The 20089-nt window shown below is 40.7% G+C and overlaps 1 long non-coding RNA gene across 3 annotated transcripts in view; it reads right to left on the bottom strand.

The window, feature by feature from the left end:
- Nucleotides 1–3231: 3231 nt before the first annotated feature.
- The window catches only part of LOC150020943 (uncharacterized), a 513888-nt gene continuing 497030 nt past the window's right edge, over nt 3232–20089 (bottom strand). For all 3 annotated transcript variants that reach the window (XR_016511328.1, XR_016511321.1, XR_016511305.1), the window contains one exon: nt 3232–4076. This is a non-coding gene — a long non-coding RNA (uncharacterized LOC150020943). The remainder of the gene's footprint in view (nt 4077–20089) is intronic.

The raw sequence follows: 20089 nt of genomic DNA, 5'->3' as shown, positions 1-20089 counted from the left end.
AGAAGGTAATTCCATTTGTTTCTTTGGGGTACCCCCTTGTACCTTTACCATAGCTTATTCTGAAGAGACACTTATGTACATGCTAATTTTTCTTTCCTAAGGAGCTGGACCCAAATCTTGAGGCTTAGGAGGAATCCCTACTTCCTCCTAAGACCTAGCACAAAATCCCATGAGGTCAGAGCTTTAGTCTTTGTATAACTTGGAGGAATGCCTCATACCTTTTATAAAGGTAGTCAATTATGCTCAATTGATGAATAGTCAGCAGTCAACAATACTCAACACAAACAGGACAACTCTTGGTTTCTCTAGTAAATTAAGTACCATAATCATGAATCGTACCTATCAGGACTCAAATGTACTAGATATATTCACAATTATTGAGAGGAGAAAAATATAACACCCAAATAGCTGACTAAATTTTTCATTATGTAGCGTGATTTTCTAAATAGACACGAACATACATTTTTCCTTTCAGAAGAACACAAAATATTGTATGCCTGGTTGACTTGCTTAAAAACTTCAGTACAAAAAATTCTTGTACCATTTAAGATGAAATCCTATTTTCCAAAATTATGTTAATCTGTTTAGACTAATAATAGCTTCAGGAGAAGAAAAGAGAGAGAGAGAGAAAGAGGGGGCAAATATATCTTTGATACAACAATATATTGGGCAGGGGTGACTTAGAAGAAAAATGAATTGTGGATTTTTATTTATGTTTTCCAATGCTAGTATGATACTTCTATGTCCTTACATACAATTTATACATAGCAACTTAACAGTATTTCTTCAGATTTCTGAAATAATTTCTCTTCCTTCTCCTCTTCCTCCTTCTCCTCCTCCTCTTCTTTCACAACTTGAGAAGTTTACATGAGAAATAACCAATAGTTTAGATAACTTCCAAAGACTATAAAGATAACAAGAAGGAAATTGCCAGACTCTATTACATTAAAAATTGATACCTCAAGATTGGATTTGGGTTGTTGAGAAGTCTTGATATATACTTGAAGGCTCTTCTAACTTGTTATGAGTTAACTGAAGTGAGTGTTTTGCTGTGTAGCTTATCAGTTTAGCATAATCTATTGCATTGAATAAGTGCCTACGTTTTAGAACAAAACTACCTAAAAACTCAGGAAAGAAGGAAGAAGAAAAAGAGAGAAGGAAGGGAAAGAGGGAGAGAGAGAGAAAGAAAAACAAAGAAAGAATGAAAGAAATAAAGGAAGGGAGGAATCTGTGGCAGCTGTTGAAAACACATATGAACAAAATTAATGAAGTTGATAATAAAAAAACTTAAAAATTTCAAAGAGCATCTAAACATATCAATGTTAATATAAATCCTTATTTTTGCATTTCTCAATTTTCAAATTAGTAGAGAAGACACTAAAAGTTTGAGTTATAGGGCTTGCTCATTTACCTCCAAATCAAAATCAATAATCTCAGTGTAGTGTCAGGCTGTAATAGAAAAACCTGAGCACAAAAGAGTTTATAATACCTGCCATTATCAATACAGCCTTACAAATGCAACATCCAATCAGAACAGTTGATTTTCCTTTTCTGGACTCTTCCATTTTTTTAAATCCTAAAAATCTAGAACTTGTCTGGCTGCCAGCATAATTCAGGAGCAAAAGCCTTAATTTAAGTATATATAAAATGACTAATTTAATTGTATATCAATTAAGAAACAAAAAACTTAGAATTTCCACATTAACATGCACACTACCTACATTACATAATTAAAATAATATAATTAAAAACTTAAGAATCACATGAAGTAATCTTTTTGTATTTTTTGATTTCTCTATGTTTACATAGATTACCTCAATATCAATTAACAAAACTTTTCACTTATTGTTTCTAGAGTATTTTGCAAACTTTATTTTAACATGTAGAGTAAAAACGCAAGATAAACAAAAGTAGTCTTATACAATATTGTTGATCCAGACTTGCTAAGATATTAAAAGATACCAGTCTCAAAACTAGTAGGGCAGGGGCAGGGGAGTGAGGAAGTTAAAAAGGGGTACAAACTTTCAGCTATAAGATGAGTAGGGTCTGAGGATCTGAGTTAGAATAAGGTGACTGTAGTTGGTAACACTGTATTAAATAATTGAAATTTGTTGAGTAGAACTTAAAAGTTCTCACACACACTCAAAAGATAAATATGTGAGGTGATAGATGTGTTAATTAACTAGATGGGAGAAGTCCTTTCACAATGTATACATGCATCAAGTCATCATGATGTGCACTTTAAATATCGTACTATTTTATTGCCAATTATACCTCAACAGAGTTTAAAAAAAAAAAAAAAAAAACACTAGAAGGAAAATTTCACCTATAGCACTCTGTGACAATCAATTGTATGTTCTCAAATAATTACTTAACATGCATAATCTATTCTGAAGGCTTATTTATTGTTATATTTTATTTTTGAAATATATCATCTATAGTTTTTGTGTACATTAAAAAATTCCAGGTAGTTTTTTAAGGTATTTTGGGCTGCCTATGTTTGACTTTTAAAAATTAAGATCTTCAACTATAAAAGACCACAAAGGAAAACAGTAGTTCATCAAATTCACTTTTTACCCTGGCTGGTGTGGCTCAGTGGATTGAGCACCAGCCTGTGAACCAAAGGCCTGCCAGTTCAATTCCCAGTCAGGGCACATGCCTGAGTTTTGGACCAGGTCCCCAGTTGGGGGCGCATGATAGCCAACCACACATTGATGTTTCTCTTCTCTTTCTCCCTCCCTTCTCCTCTCTCTAAAAATAAATAAATAAAATATTTTAAAAAGTTCACATTTCAATGAGTAGTATTTTTTTATTCAATGAGTAGTATTTTTTTAAACTGTGCCTTTTAACTTTTTTATCTGTGAAACATAAAGACTTTTGCTCTTTAACACAAAATCTTCATTTTCAGGGATGCAGAACACAAATTAATTAAAAAGCTTATTGCTATAGTTTAATCTCTTGAAATAGAAGCTTTATACAAACTGAATTGGCATTCCAGTTCTTCTATTTATTAGCCAAATCACAATATACAAATAACAGTGCTTTCTCATTGGTAAAATAGGATTAATGATATTTGTTTTTTTCCCTAACATTCTAAGGATGAAACAAAATTATGAACTGAGAAGTGCTTGGTAAGCTATAGGATATTAAATAAAATTAAGATTAAAAAATAATTTTATCATTGAGAAATTACGATTTATGTAACAGCGAGTTTGATGTCTAAGCAAGCACAGGCACCACTTTGGGGCCATATATTTAACCAATAGGAAGTGGAGTGTCCTTCTGGTCACGTCTCTGACAGATTAACAACGTGAAGGAAAATGACCTACAGTTAGAGCCATGCTGTATTAGGTGAGCAGTGTAGTCAGTAGGACAATTCATAATGCACAGAAAGTGAAAATAGGAGTCTGAAGAGGGGGAAATATCAAAGGCACTCTTTATCAAGAGTGAAACTTTGAAATCCATCTATTTAAGATTAATCACTATTCTTTTAGTTAAGCTGTTGTCATCTCTAACTTTCCCTGAGTAGAAAATAATCTACACTTCCAACTAAGTTATTCATGGTGTAATTTGTTCTCAGAATACTATAACAGGCTTTGTGAAGATAAGTTTTATAATAGGGTTTTGACATAGTGAGAAGCCAAGTCACAGTGGCCTTCAAACACAGAGTATATATACAAATATAAACTGCTCTGTCCCACCCCACCCCCCTTCTGCTTGCACTCTCCCTTGTTCCTCTCTCCCAAAAGGACACTCACCTCTACTTAAAACCTAATTTTTACAAAGGATTCAGATACAATGCCATCTCAAGAACTTCATAGTACAATCGGTTTAGCTACCGCACTGTTACTTTGGAGCCATTTTCGCCAGCTCTGGGAAAAGGGGAAAACTTTGAGGAAAGTACCAATGCAAGAAGGAATGCTGTGCAGGGTTTTAAGAAAACAAAACATTCAAAATCTTCCCTCTTGGCAGTTCAGTCTTGCTTGATGACCACATTTACATACTGAGTTCACAGGCTAGAACTCTCAAAGAGAACTCGACTTCCCTGGAGAAAATAAAACATTCAGAGTGGCATCCTGAAAAAAAAGAAAGAAAGACGGAAGGAAAAAAGAGTCACTGACGACTTATGTACATTATTTTATTCTCCAAGTTAACTCAGAGACTATTAATTTCCTGTTTTCTCCTTTTTAGCTCTATACAAGATCGAACTTTCTATATTCATAATTTTTATCTCATTTATACCCAAAGGAGTGAGTGCATGGCTATTTGTTTGACAAAGTAGCAAGGTACTTGGAGTGCAGCACAAGTTTATTTTCATTCCAGTTTTCTTTTAAGGTTCCTTATATTCCCATTTAAAACATTTCAAGAGACACATGCAAGATTTAGTATTTAAAATACTAGAAAATCTACTAATGTATTTTAATAACTAGCTTTTCTTTTCAGTACATGTTACAACCCCTATTTTGTTGCAAGTTGGGCTTTCTTATTTGCATATTTGTAACAAAGTATATAAAAAGGTAACGTTGTTGGGTTTACTGAGTATATTCAAAACTACCCTTTGATTAAAAAAATCCTACAAATCACTAAGAATTTTGTAACAAATATACATTTTAAACCTTTTTAAATTTAAAATTAAAATTTTTTCTTAAATTGTTTTTCAATATGCTTTTAATGATTTCCAGCACTCACACCTCCTTATGCGCTTTCCGAACTGTTTATACTGTCCCCAATAACACTCAGTGGAAAGCTGTCATTCCTGGCTAAATCCTTACTTAGGGTGGATGCTATGCCTCCGTGAGACAGGGTCAGGGGGTCAAAATCGATTTTGGAGGCCACCTGGAGAGTCCAGGCCATGAACTGACTCGAAAAATTTATATCAGAGCCCGAATAGTCCACCACCCAGGGTCAGTCTGGCCTGACACTCCAGCGCAGGCCGGGGCATGCTAGACTGAGCTCAGAGAGAAGCCAGAGTTGTTGACCCTGCTAGCTGACCTCTTCAAACTTCAGGAGAATTTTTTTGGCAGTTACCACGGTGACTGGGTACTCTAAAAGCTTATCCTTCTTACTGAAAAGAGGGGGAAAAAATTAGGAAAAAATATGTTAAAACCCACCTTGCAGAGATGCCTATCACAGAGTAAAAAAAAAAAAAAAAAGAAGCTCTGAATTGTCTATGTCTTTGATACTAATTTCCACTTCTATCCTGAAAAAAAACTGGAATTGGTAAGTTGCTTCAAACAGCAAAATTTCACACTTGCAACAGATACTACATCTTTTTAAACCAAGAGCTGACAACAATTTGAATAATGTATTAAAATACTTTTTAAACAACATAATTTACTTGGAAACTCTAATATCTCTTTGCTTTTCTTTGAGAATAATCAGTTTTGAAATAAGATTCATCATAAATGCTAATCTATTAAGGAAAAATGTTGTAACTAAATAATCATTTTTACATTAGAAACACAGTCATAATCTTTTTCCCTAAAAGAAAACTGTCCATTTTTGCTTGACTTGAAATAATAAAATTAGGAGAAAATCAAGAGGCTATTATTATTACGTATTTTATCTTTTACCAAAGGGCCTAATTAAAATAATGTATACATTAAAAACAACATGATAAAAATGCTTCATATTGAACTAAAGAACACTGGGAGGAGAAAAATGCAACATGTACTTTATTTTAGTGCAATGCACATTAAAGCTAAAATAGCCATAGAATATTCTTCCATGTTAATACCAAATGCTACCTTGTCTTAAAGTTTCACAACAATAGAAAAACTTGTGAATTAAAATTTAATTTTCTACAGGGTAAACCTATGTAAATTACAAACCTTTATTAGTTTTGCGGTGACAGATTATAACACAAAATACTTTAAAATGGTTCCTATGTGACTTGAAATTAGACAGGAGTTGTAATACATTAGAAGTATAATATTCTTTAATCAGAATAACACTTGCTTTAAAAAATATCTATATACTGTACAGTGACTTTTTCTAAAGTGATGTCATTGCCTTTTAATGTTGCTATTGCGCTGGTCCTTTAATTTTCTCATGCAAGTCTTGAAAGGACTTTCTCTAGAACTTGAGTGGTGTCTGTGCTTGTGTGTGTGCATGAGAGAGAGACAGAAAGAGAGAGAGAGAGCACCCAGAAGTCCATGAGCACCTACAAATGATCAAGCATTGGTGAGGGGAGGGTGGATATGTATTTTAAAAAGTACTGGCTATATAACAAAAAAATGTCTTTGGTCTAAATATCATTTCTCATCTTGACTCTAAGCCAGGAATAAAAAACATGATGAATTACAAAAATGTAGTAACTGACATTCCAAAAATGAATACTGAAATTTCAGAGGAATGTTTTAACCTAATCCTTGAATGTTCATTCTGCTGTGACCTATTTTCACTGTTTTGTAATCACCACTAAATTCCTAGAACAGAATGGACATGAAAACCAAGAATTTGTTAATCTTAAAACAAAGAATAATTTAGGATATAATTTCCTTTCTTGTCTTGTGTTCAAAACAGCCAGTGAAAGGGAAGATCAGAGAGAGAGTTTGAGATGATCTTGCCATGTGATCCAACTGTCCTGTGCTAAAATGCAAGTCTTTCAGTCGGACAGTGTGGTCCTTGCCATTGCAAAGTGGGCAACCAGGTTGGTGAGTCACTACAACTGTGGTGCCAGCTCATTCTTTGTGATGAACTCAGACTGTTCTTCCCAGCTGGGAACTCCTGGCACGCTTCCGTAAAGACCTGACTGGTGGCTGGCAAAGCCCAAGGAGCTCTCGAACAGGAAATGAGCTACTCCTCAGGTTTTGAAAAGAGATGATAGAAGTCTTAAAATGAGGCAAGGCAGACCAGAATCTCCAAAACCACAAGCCTTATCTTGAGTGAAACATTATGTCTAAGTTGGATTTGAAAAGGAAAAGAAGTTCAAGTATAAGACAATGGTTCATTTGTATGCAAGAACACAAGGCCAAGTCTCTTAGCTTGGTTTCCTCTAGTCAAATTCAGGATCTCTCCCAAGAAAAGACCAAAAAGCATTTGTCAGTCTTCTGCGTAAACTATTGCTGAAAGAACTAGAAAATAAATAGATATTTCATTCAGTAACTCACAGATCTGAATCTTCCCTAATGTTGAAAAGACACAAATATGTTATAGAACTACAGGATTCAGGGACTGGGAGGGCCCTAGGAGATTATTTAGTCCTACACTTTACATACATGTGGGAAACGTGAAGCCCAGAAACATAACCTGCCTTACACTCACACTATTAATTACACGCCTCAACTGGAACCCAGGCCTTGTCTGGCGTTTCTAGCCCAGTGTGTTCTCCGCTACAATATGAGGCCCTTCTCACCAGGACAAAAAAATTAAAAGCCCATACCAATAGACATATTCAAAACCTTGGAGACAGAGTTATTCTGGGACATGGTATAAAACGACTATAAACTCATTCAAGTTCATTTCAGGAAACAATTTTCGGTGCTGCACAAGCAGAAATTCCCCCAGATCAGGCAGTGAGACAATAAAGTAACATGTTGTGGAAGTTTCAAAATTCTTAGGAACTTATGTCTGATGGTAACAAGGGCATGTTACTATTACTTCTCCAGCTAACTTTTTTATTGACTTGCTATGGCTAATAAGCACTGACTGATTTCCTTTTAATCAGTACAGAGTCTTCACTCTACCAGGTTTGTAATTAAGAAGCAGGGCTCTGGGTGTCAGTCCATCTAAGTTTCCAGCAGTATGGAACAGTTTGTCCAAATAATCATGAGCTATTATAAGTTATGACAGCTGCCAGTCCCGAAAGGACTTAATATGGTCTTTCTTTAGTGTTTCTCTAATTTATTTCAATTTTAACTTGTATCTCTTATGATTGGTGGATCCTGAAAATGAAGTAAAAAAACAAAAAAAAGTCTATAGAAGAAATGTGGAATCCATTGCTGATACCCTAAACTGCCACCTGTCAACTGCATTCAGCTGTAACATTTACTTTCTGTATCATGTATTTTTAGCGTGAGCCCCAAATTTCCCTTCTAACTTGTCATGGCATTTGGGAGAAGATCATAATTTAATTCTGAGAATTTGTCTCAGGGCCTCGGAGGAAAAAAGAATAAGGGATAAGAATGAACCCGAAGGGAGGAGAGAAAGTATTAGGTTTGCTGAGGGGCCAATGGGTTTATAGGAAAGGAAGCTGGTGTTTAGGGAGATCCGTGATTAAGAGGTGAAAGCAATTGCAGTCGGGTAGTCCTTAACTCCCATCTAGAATTTCAAAGAAATGCTATATCCTTTCCATAGATTCCAATCGGTGTTAGTTAAGGGAGGCATTTTTAGTACTAATCACACGTTAACTTTTTTGTAGCAGGAAGTGAAAAACTATTCTAAGGCTGGAGAATGTCTGCTTGGCAACCCTCAGTCAAAGCTCCTGATGAAACTCAGCTTCCTACCTACTGCGTGCATTGCTCTATTTCTCAAAAACGTTTCAGTGTTCTCCCCTTGACCCAGGAGCGGACTTTTCCACCCAAAGGAGAAAGCTGTTAAGGGAAGCTTCTTGGCAGAAGGGAACGCTCTGATACAGAAATATGTTTCTTTTTGGAACCAAGGAGCAGAGGCCAGTGAGCTGAGTGGTGGACAAGAGTAAATGAGGGACGGTGAGATTAACAAGTGAGAACTTTCTGCTTGGTTCTGAGCTCCACCCCCAGGATCAGATAGGCTGTGCTCCAGGACTGTGTGGATGAGGGAGAAGCTGGTTTCCTTCCTCAGCTTTTTGGCCTGCCTTAAGACTTTCCCAGAGCCATTCCCTCAGTCCAGGCAGACACAGCACTCCCATCTAGACACATCCACCGGGCGGCGTCTATCTAAAAGAACACAGCCAGGAGCAATTTGAACAGTGCCTGTCTGCTACCAAGACATGAACGACCACCTGGAAAAAGGCTCACTCTTCAGGCACTTTTCATAAGCTCCTTAGGAAATTGTTAAAGACAGAAGACTTGAAATTGAATTTCAATGATTGCCAGAAAAGAGGGGTGAGGCGCAGCAGCTGCTCCATCCCAGGGACAGACCAGCCTTTTGTCCAACAAGAGAAAAGGAGGAGCTAAAAAGTGAAGGTTTCAACTTTAGAGTGAGGGCCCTGGCCCTGGGCATTTGAGAATCATCAACACCCACAAATACAAAAGAAAAGGCAAAAAAACAAAATTAAACAAAACAATCTCAAAGCAAAACTTAAAACTTCAGAGTCTCAGTCCCAGGTTACTCAAAGGAATTGTAGGCCCAAGACACAAGTTTTTATGAGGGATAAAGAATATGGAGGTAGAGGGGAAATTATGAAGGCCGTCTGTCCTCTGGGTGTCTCACACTCTAGGAACAGCACAGCTGAGGTCTGGGCAATGAGGCTGTCCTGCACGGTGAGCCAATGGGAGAGTTTTGTAGGAGAAAGAACTGTTTCTCACCTGGGCCCCCATGGCTTGGGTGGAGTGACTGTAGTTGGGTTATTGTTCCTTTTCCTTCTTCTGCCTACCTGGGCCATGTCTAAATGAGAAGCCACAGGATAATGCCAGCTTCCTCAACTCAGGTGCCTGAGAGTGAAACTTTACGAGAAGTTATTGCTAGCAACAAATTCTGGCTGATAAATTGTCAAGAATCAAGCCTTCCACGTGCTGGATGGCTTTTAGGCAATAAAGAATCAGAAACAGGAAGGGGTGTGCAGGGCACAGGCCAGAGCCCAGTCTGAAAGTTTTTCAGTTGTGCCTCTTACAAGCCGCACCCTGGCCCCCAACAAGGGGATGCACTCAGTGTGGGGCCTGCAGGGTGCCTGGCAGCCTCAACTGCTCCGGCTCTTGCCCTCTTTCTTCCTGTCACACAGACTGAACCAAGAAAGAGAGCCTCTCTCTTCCCTGTTCTCCAATTAATCCTACTGAGCGCACCTGTCTATGGTCTCAAGTTTTCTTTTGTTTGAAATCCTGGGTCCATAAGACCTAGGCATGTGTTGGACATCTAGTTACTTCTGCATGCCTGTCTGTATCCTGTGACAGAGAAAATTATTAGGAATTGACTCATGTTCAAAATAAATAAATAATGATCTTTTTTTTTTTTTAACCTGTCGATGTATTGGAAGAATGTATGCATACTAAATCATTTCAGGACTTGATAAATCTAAAAAAGATCTTTCAATGTGTTTGCAGGTTAATGTCCTTATGAATAGCTCCCTCCCCCCACATCCCGCCTCCCACATTCACAAGGGTACCTTTGATTTGTTTATATTTGCGCTCACTGTATATTAAATTTAAGAGCAACTTTAAACACATACGTTGCTATAACTGAATTTTCTACATAAGATATGACTTCTTGCATTGTTTACAAATCCAGTTATGCAATCATAAGGCTTCACATTAAATTATCAGCCACAGCCCTCCTAGGAGGTTGATTTACCTACAAATGTTTGGGTTCACAATTTAATTCACTCTTCCATTTTCTCCAACTTGAATTTTGACTTCTGCACTTAAGTACAACACACAACTTGAATTAAGGGTCTTCTTGTTAAACTAGAGGTTTTTCTCATTCCCCTGAACTCTATAAATGAACTTGCATTGTCATATAATCGATAGGAAAGACTCAGCTGTCACGGATCCTAAGCAACCCTTTGCCACAGAAATAACATGATCTGGCATTTCTGAGTTTGAAAAATGTGCTGTCTGGATGACATGAGACCAGAACTACCCAGCCGGCTTAGATGTCTGTGGTCTCTGTACAAACCACTGAGGACGGACCTTCTGAGATCTGCTGAGATACTGCAAATAGGCTTCTGGTTAGAGACCAGGTGCTCTCCTTTTCCGTCCATAAACAAGTAGTGTAACAGTATGGGGACCTGGGATTCAAAGCCATTTCTAAGCTCATCTAAGTTTGTTTGCTCGCATGAAGTTTATAACAGAATTTCAAATTAGGCGGTTTCCTTCCCAAACCAATAAGAAATTCAGATTTGGATTCTGCAGCTGAAATCTGAAATGAAATGTCCAACAACTTTAAAACCAATCCTTTGAAGTCCTAGGTCATTTTCATCAATGTGACCAAAATTTCTGCAGTATATAAATCCTCTAATGCAAAAGTAAGTGAATGGCATCTGGTCGTAAGTAACACGAACCCATAAATCTCCAGCAAGCTGTTTCTCTGCCTCAGCATCACTGTTTCGTGTTGCGCTCTTAGCCTTGTCTTTACAGACTGCCTCATACAGATGCTGCCATATCATATCAGAGCATGAATAAGATGTAATTCTTCCTCATCTGTTCTTTCCCCCTTTATCTATCATGTACTACTCTGTACTTTTAACTCAATGACTTGTTTCACCAAGGGCATTTCTTTTTTAAAGTGGTACTGGGCAGACCTACCTGGGAATCTACCTACCCCTTTTGGTAGATTAGATTATGTGATAAACATGTTGTTTATCTCAGAAGAACTTTGCTAAAAAGCCTCATGGCCTTGGTATGCTATGAATCATTTACACACCAAAGGTGAAAAGTAATCTGCTGCACAAAGTTTCTCTGTCAGTGAGTCAATGTATTAAATATTACAGTTACCCTTGACCTACCTGGACTCATCTATACAAAGAAAAGTGATAGAGGGGATCAGACAGTAGCAAGCTAGGTGAGGCAAATTCAGTTTATAAATTTAAGGCATGGATGTATAAAACTTGTCTTTCCTAAAACTGAAGTTTTCTGAGCCTGCATTTCCCACTATACCATTGCTAACATCTTGGGGATGAACTAAGAAACTCTAATTAGTTCATTTGTCATCAGAGACCACTGCATCAAGTCAGGTATTTTGCTCCTATTCAACTCTAGAAGAAAATGAGACAACGTGGGCTATTATAAAAAGCTCAGCATTCAGTGCCAACATTTCAAATTGGCCTCATTTTATATCTCAGAAGCCCCCAACTCATTCAGACTATGTCTTGGCAACCTTGCTCTAGCCCCAAACAAGACTGTTAATACAGTAGAGTTTATCCATTATCAGAGTTCACAGGCTTCTCCATAGCTGCAAGTTGACATTTGGAACCTGTGTCATGCTAAAGGGGTGAAAATCCATCCAGGAGCCAAGTCACTTATTTCTGAAATAAGCGTCCAAGGTATGCAGGGATATGGGGAGCAGGGGAGGGAGAGGGGAAGAACTAGGCACATGAAAATCAGGCTCTGATGTCCATCAGGGGCACGTAATTGATAAAAAGAGTTCTCTTCTTGGATATTTCATCAGTGTGTGAAAATACCTTATTTACAAGTATGGCAAATGACTAACCCCATCCCAGCCCTATACACTGAAGTCTTACTGTTTTTAGAGATTTGGTGCATTAAACTCTCTCATCCTTGATTCCCAACATATAAACCACATGAGGTTAACAGCATAAATTTGAGGATTTGCCTGAATTCTTTCTAATTTTTTTTCAGTTACAGTTTATACGGAATATTATTTTGTATTGGTTTCAGATGGATTTGCCTGAATTCTTCATCACACAATGCAGAAATACAGTACACTGGATACAAGAGATGTACTGGACAACTCCACTGTATGGCTCTAAAATTCAGTTATTCATTTCTCTCTATACATGCATACACCTCTCAGTACCTCTTCTCTCCGCTCCCCCAGGAAATATTTCTTTCCCTTACTCTCTACAATTTAAATTTAAGAGTAAACAAACTGTGAGCTAGAGGTAACTGCTTGTTTGCAGTGCTATTTATGAAACAGTTTTCTCTTTTTTTTTCTCCCTAAGCATCCACCCCAAGGGCCTAAGTGGTGCGCTATGCTGGTACTCAACTAGGTCTGAGAGAAAAGACAGGGGTGGCAAGAGTATCCTCACCGCTGCAATGGTCTGGCTGCCAGCACCTGCTTTCTCACCCAATTCCCCCAGCTCGCTCTCAGCTTAATTTTACAAACATATCTGGGTCTCCATTTATCTGTTGAAATAGCCCAGGGTGTTTGCCAGGAGTATTGTGCCACCATTGCTGGCACATTTGTCTCTTCTGTCTAATGTCTGTCATTACACAAAGCATTCTAAAAAGCTAATTTTCAACCCTGAAAATATACTCTTACTGCAGAAGTCACTGCATTAGCATAACAAGCATGAAGTTCCAAGGTGGTAATTTGGTTATAGATCTGAAATGCTTCCAGTTCCATCAGATCAATGTTGAGGTATGAGGTGGCCCCCGCCAGGACTAGAATCTGGGTCAGAGGAGTCCCTGCTTGAGGGAAGTTCTGTGGGGCTAAACACTTTGGGAACTCAAAATGAGGTAAAGGTTTCAGGTCTCACCTGCCCAAATTGGGACATTTCTTAAAGAACCAAGAAACCTCCATCTGTTTTTTCCTTCCTTTCTGTACCCTTCTTCCCTGACCACCAAGAGAATATGTCTTAAATGATATTCTTCCACAGGTGTTTCATTGGGCATGGGAAAATATCAGGACTTTCACCATAGGCAAATACAAGTGCTTTGGTTGGGGGTGAGGTTTGGGAAATCCAGTCTCAGTCCACCCTGCTAGTTGTGGAGGTGCAGATTAGAGGCGACGCAATAGAGGTCAGGAGGGTGGTGTCGGTGAGGGTCAGTAAGGTTGAGATGTATTCAGATGTTAATTTACACCTGAAAAGATTGAATGCAGTCACCCACAAGGGTGTGTGTGTGTGTGTTTGTCTGGAGTTTCTCATGAATATTGGTCCTGAGTGCTTCCTTGGGAAAGATGAAAGTTGAAGTGGGTGGGGAGAATACAGTAGTCTAAAAGTTATAGGAGCAGGAAGAAGGAAATGAACAGGGACAGCCTTGATGAGTTAGTGGAAATCTATGAAGACACCACTTGTAAATCTATTTCAACCTTTCCCTTTCAGTGCAGTTTTAAGGTATAACGAAGAGGTAGTAATTTACTCTTTACTAAATATTTGGAGATTATGTATTGAATCCAAAAATATTGCTGGGTCAATAAAAATGAAGAATTTGCCTCATTTTTCTACCATTGGGATCAGTTTCCCTGTTTTGTACAGTCTTTCTGTTTAACAACTGCTACCTACCTTACTTAGTGGAATGGCAAAGTACCTCCTGAGTTAAAAAGAAAAAACCTTCCACATTCCAACACTGCCTTTAACCTCAAACACAGTAAAGTGTTCGTTCAGACCCCAGGACCACACTGAGGCATTAATTAGGCTGATGAAATCCATGGAAATGTATGAATTCAGCATAATCAAGTTTCTACCACAGACTATCGTTAAGAAATACGTGAGCAGCTGGGAGAATAGGAAGTACTGTTAGAGTTAACTCATGCATGTAATTGAGTATATTTAACATAACCATTTTAATGATCAGTGATTAAAAGTGCATCTTACTTAAATGGTATATCCTCTGCAGTTTGTTCATGTCAACTCGGTAATACTCTCAAAAGGAAAAAGGATACAAATTTCTAAACAAGTTCTTTTTTGAATTTGGGAGGAAAAGCAGGAAGGTGAAGTGGAAAGAAAAAAAAAATGCCTTGTGCATCCAAACAGCTACATCAGTGTGGGAGCCTTCTGTGCTCAGTTCAAAGTATTAGGAATACTGTATATAACAAGTGATTTTTTTCAATCCCTCAAAAAATAATGTACTTGATTAAAGGTTTTTTTTTTCTTCCTGCCTGACAAGATTATTTTTTAAGACAGGTCTGCTCAAACTCTGATGATGTTAAGAGCTTCTGTTAGGGAACTGGGACGTTAACCTTTCCAATTCTTCTTCCAGCCTGTTAGGTTGGCTTGTCTTAGTGGAACTCACCTCTGAAGATAGCACTGGGAAGGAGAGAGAGTGTCACAAGGAGAAAGAAGCACCTGGATCGGGCAGTCTAGGGCCACAAAGAAGAGAAACCCTCAAAGGGATATTAGCTGTTCAAATGAGCTAGGGGCCTGAACCAAAAGCCCACACTTAGACTCTGTTCTGCTCGATTCACTCAGACCTGGCCAGATAAATGAAGTCATTGTGGAACTATTCACAAGCCAGCCCAACTCTTTTTGTTGTAGTTTCTCAGCTGTTGCACTCAGAACACACAAATCACCGATTACTCAGGAAAGAATAGAGAGAAGTGGATCTAGACCTACAGCTAGCAGTGTGTAAATCCCACATCCACACATCTGTAAAGTGACAGTGGAAGAGAAGGGATGCAGTTGGCCCAGTTCCCAAAAGTTGCCTCCCAGGGCTCTTTTTATCACCCTTCACCCTTGCCCCGACTCCTACAGAGAGACCAATCGACCCGCCTGCTCAAAATAGGGTTTGAAAAGTGGCACAATCTGAATGTCTGGAAGTTGCTCCATAACTTTTACAAACCTAAGAGGGAGAAAGGAAGGCACGTGCACATAAAAGTATCTGCCTGCTGCAAACAAAACAAAATTATTTTGAGGAGAAATTCATTGGAAGCCATTCTTTTCCCCAGAATCACGTCTGCCTCGGCTCAGAGGGACAGCTCTTGGGAAATCAGTTCGGTCAAGGAGCTCTCCCGTACCCAATGTATAGTCTATAAATACAGTGGAAGAGTCATTTCAGGGATAGTCAGTGCAAGAGAATCTGGAGTCTTGAAAGCATCTTTTCCTTCTGGCTATGGTGGCACTTAAATGATAATGCGGGCAATGGAGCTAGGAGATTTATATCTTTTGGAAAGTAGGACGAGCCAGATGGTAATAGCGTCATTAACACACAAACTTGGGATGTGCAAGTGAAGCTTGAAATTGGGAAAGAGATCAGGAGAACAAAGGGGGCTGCTGTTGAAAGGCTACCCCTCTTCTGCTGGCCAAAGCTAAGAGCCTCTTGGTACTGGGGTCTGCTCCTGCCCAGAGCAGGATAATAAACGACAGCTCCCACCCCCTCCCCTGTTGTGACTTAGAAAGGACTGAGAAAACTTTTGCAATAGGCAAATGTGGCATTTATTTATGTGTAACCCTTTGTAGTCTGAAGTGGCAGGAATGGGCCTTTAATTCAACTGCACTCCCACTCTCTACCCCCTACCCTAGTGTGATAAGCTCTTGCAATTGTTGACATTTATTTTATGAAATCAAAGTGCCGCTTGTTGCACGTTTCAGACAAAAGTTCATTTTCCTCCTCTTATGTAAACACTCTAAGTAAATATTAAAGGTTGAACAGCACCACCTTTTTTATTTTGGTGATGAGGGTTGGTGCAAAGGTGTTGAGGGGGGTTAAACTCCAAAGTTTTACTTTAGAAAGCCTTAATGTTTAAGTTAAACTCCCACTTGACAGAACAGATATAATTCAGAAAGTACAGAGAAGGCATTAAAACAAGATTAACAATGGCATGATAATAATACCGCATACTTATAACAAACACCCACATAAACATCTATAAACAGGCAGGGCAGTTTGGAACTAAAGAAAACGAAATTAATAACTTTGTTCTCCTTTTTATTAATGCATTGTGTGCGTGCGTGTGTGTATGATTGCATATATACACACACACACACACAAAAAAAACACATCTATCTATATATATATATATATATATGACTTCTGGGAAGACATCAAAGGTAACGGTCATTAAGCATTGAATGGCTTGAATCATGCCCGTTAGCAACAAAAAGTTGACGATGTCTAAACTAAAATCGAGCGTTTTTCTTTTTTCCTTTTTTTAAATATTGGAGCTCTTTAAAAGACTGGAGGACTCATCCTCAAGGCATTATTCAGAGAAAAACTGAGACTGGCCGTTCGTCACAGGCAATTGTAAAGGGTTTCAAAGGGCCGATCAAACGATCGCCAGAGTAATCTACATTCAAGTGCGGATGGCGGTGTTACGGCACACACCTGCGGGGTGTTTGCTGTCCGTGCCCCTCGCCGAGCTACAAATCATCATTAAAGCGAGCTGCTGAAGCTTCTTCCCAGCTTCTAGACAAGAGTTACTTGGGACAGTTCACTTTGATATACCTACAGCTCGCAATTGACAAGCAAGCTATTTTGGAACTCAAACCGGAGCCCACACTCTAGTGCGCACGGCGAGGCTGGGAAGGTGGTGTGGTGAGGGTCAGGGGGCGGTGAGTAATTGTAGAAGTCTGTTTCCCCGATTTTCCCGAACAGACTCGCCACAAAATATATAGGAAACCAGGTTAGAAGCAGCTGCAACTCGCCTCGAGTTTTCTACTGAGGGATTCTTCCAAAACTTCACTGAGCCACAAAACTTTTAACCGACTTAGATAACAGACGCAATCTCACCCCCTCCGTTTCTCGCCTTACGTCTCACATACACACCCTCGGGCCAGCACTCTCTCTCTCTCTCTCTAGGGCAGGACTACTTTTTTCTCGAACGGGACCGGGATCTAGTTTGAAACTTTCACTTTTGATTCATTCGTTTGGGATGATATCCACCCGTTCTATGACGACCCTGCCCTTACTGTCCTCACCTGGAGAGGAAAAAAACATCTGGGGTTCAGTAAAAAGAGAGACGTGTAGGTTGGACAACTGTAGGCGGGGAATGGGGAGGGATGTCGGTTTCTGCCTGCTGCCTGCCTGCTTGGGTGTCTGCAAGTCCTCGACAATCCGCGTGCGCCCCATTTGGGGGTGGGGGGAAAATAACCCACTGCCGGTGATGCCAAGATCAACACTCGGCGCGAAGGTATCAATAGACCGATTTTCTGCTTTCACCTAGAGCTTTTTCATTTTAATCCAGAGTGCAGTTGTCTGCGCAGCGCAAGACTCACCAACAACATAGCGTCGGGAAAAAGAGGGCGCTAGATGCGGGAGGCGCACATATGGAAATTACTCATTAGGAAGGGGTGTGGTTACGGCGCAGCCCCCTCCTCCATCCCTTCCTTTCTTGCTGCCACCGTCGCAGCTTGCTAAATATGAGATTACAAACAAATAAGGCAGAGGCGACTATGCAGCCCCAGATGAAACATGCTCCAGATAATTCTCTTCAGTCGGTGCTGCGGCCAGACCTTGCGGCGCAGCGCGGGGCCCCGGACGCCCGCCGGTGGCTTCAGCGCCTCCTCCACGCCGGCCCCGGGTTCCGCGGCTCTGAAAGCTGGGGCTCGCAGCGGCGTTTCGAAGGCACAGCACGTGGCCCTGACGCTCCCGTTTGGTATACGTTTTAAAACATCAGACAAATACTTCCACCAAGATGGTAATCCTCTGAGGGCCTCTACAGATCTCAAAGGGCCTATCCTAGAGACTTATGGAGGAGAGGGCGGTGGTGTTCTCTTTGGGAGAAAAATAAATAAGTAAATAAACCCACCCAAACTAGAAGTAATGTCCCAGAGTGCCTGGCTCAGAGGCTTTTCCTGTGGCGCAGCACCCCGAAATGCGCCAGCGGGGTTACGCTTGCTGGGGCCAGGGTCGATTTGAGCCTTAAAGACCCGGGTTGAGAGATTATCAACCAGAGACCAGGTGCCCAAGAGTTAGGGCAAGGAGGCTGGAAAATCTAGAATGCGTAATTCTGTGTCAAAATGAAATGTTTGGGGTGTGTGTGTGTGTGGGGGGGTGGCTCTCACACACACCCCTCTCCTTCCATCCCGGCCCCAGGTCCTCAAAGCCTGCCTCTGTGGCGGGCTGGGGGTGGGGTGGAAAATGGAACTTTTACGGTTTTTCATGCGTAGTTCGCCCCCCCCTCCCCGCCCCCGGCCCTTCTCCCTGCCCAGCGCTCTCCCAGCTGCGGGCCCCTTGGAGGAAGGCCCCCCAGACCCCCAGTCTCCCGCTGCCTGCAGGCCACCGAGCCTCAAAGCGCGCATTGTCCAGCGGGGGCGGGGAGGCCAGCCGGCCCTTGGAAAAGAATAACACTGCTCCCAGCTCCTGTTAGGGAAAGTTTCCCAGTGCACTCCTTGTGGTAAAATACACTTTCACCGGGGGTGAGGGGGGGAGGGTTTGAAAATTCACTGCCCTCTTTCAATTCCTCAACTCTCCCCCTTGTCACTCTTCTGGTTCTCAGAAAGGGAAAGAGTGGACGGGAAGAAATTGGAAGGTGGCCGAAAATGTGACTATGACTCTAGAACCATTCGTCGATGGTTTAAAAATGCGGGTGGGGAGAGGGGGAAACGTCTCCACCCCGACGGAGTGCAGCTGCACTGTCGGTGCGCTGGGGGTGAGGGAAGAGGAGCCGAGGGCGCGTGTGCAGGAGCAGCATTTCGCACCTCCTGTTTGTCTTAGAAGCCAGGGGTGGAGGGTAGCGAACTGTTCCGTCTCCCGACAAGCAGTAGATGTTGAATAAAAAGGAGTCGGGCACGCGCAAAAACAAAACCTGCTGTAGATTCGGGGTCTCTCTCCTTGACCCGAATTCCAAATGGTGGGGATTCATTTGCAAAGGACTCCGAAGTCTTAGGACGCCAGAAACAGCGGCCCTCCAAAAGCCAGTGAAAGCGCGATAGAGACCGTTAGAATGGAGGCTTTGGGGACAAACGTAATTCGAGCAGCGGGTACCCATCCCTCCAAGCGTTGCCGTCTGTATTTGAGGGGTCTCTAGGTTTCCTCTGCATTTCCGGGCGTTTGCAAGACAATGGCTCGTGTTCCTCGCAAAACTGCCTGTCACAAGTATATGCCAAGACACTGCGTTAGTGACTCCGTTTTAAAAATCAAATCAAAACAAAGTAAGACTTTAAAAAAGCCCCACGCGGGTGCTCTCAGTGTCCAACAACCAAAGTGACCGAAGGGGCGTGTAAGTAGTTGTGGCTCCGGGAGTTGCGCTAATTTGGTGTGCGGACTCAATGCCTTCATGCTAAAACGGCAATCTAAAGAGCTGAAGAGCAAGCCCGAGAAACGCTCTAATTGCTACTGGAAGATTTAGGTGGTTGCTAGGATCTGAGGACCACCACCACCACCACCACAAAAAACCTCCAATAGAGTGTTTGGGCTGTGTGTGTGAGGGTGGGGGTAGAGTTTCTACAGCGAATAGTGCCCACATCTGCTGGAACCTCCATATCTAAGCTGTTCATTTACGGGAGCCAACTTATGAAATCTCCACAATTAGATCTTCATTGTTCTTCCTCCACAACACTGTCTAGAAAGAAAAGGTCTTCTCGGTCGGGGCCAATCCAACGAAGCGTTTGACGTTATTAAATAATAAAGCGATTGTGATTTACATTGTTGTTCAGAAAAAAAGGCCAATTATC

Source organism: Furipterus horrens, unplaced genomic scaffold, assembly GCF_987537825.1.
Source record: "Furipterus horrens unplaced genomic scaffold, mFurHor1.1.pri manual_scaffold_1, whole genome shotgun sequence".
Lineage (NCBI taxonomy): Eukaryota > Metazoa > Chordata > Mammalia > Chiroptera > Furipteridae > Furipterus > Furipterus horrens.
This window is presented reverse-complemented; position numbering and strand designations above follow the sequence as displayed.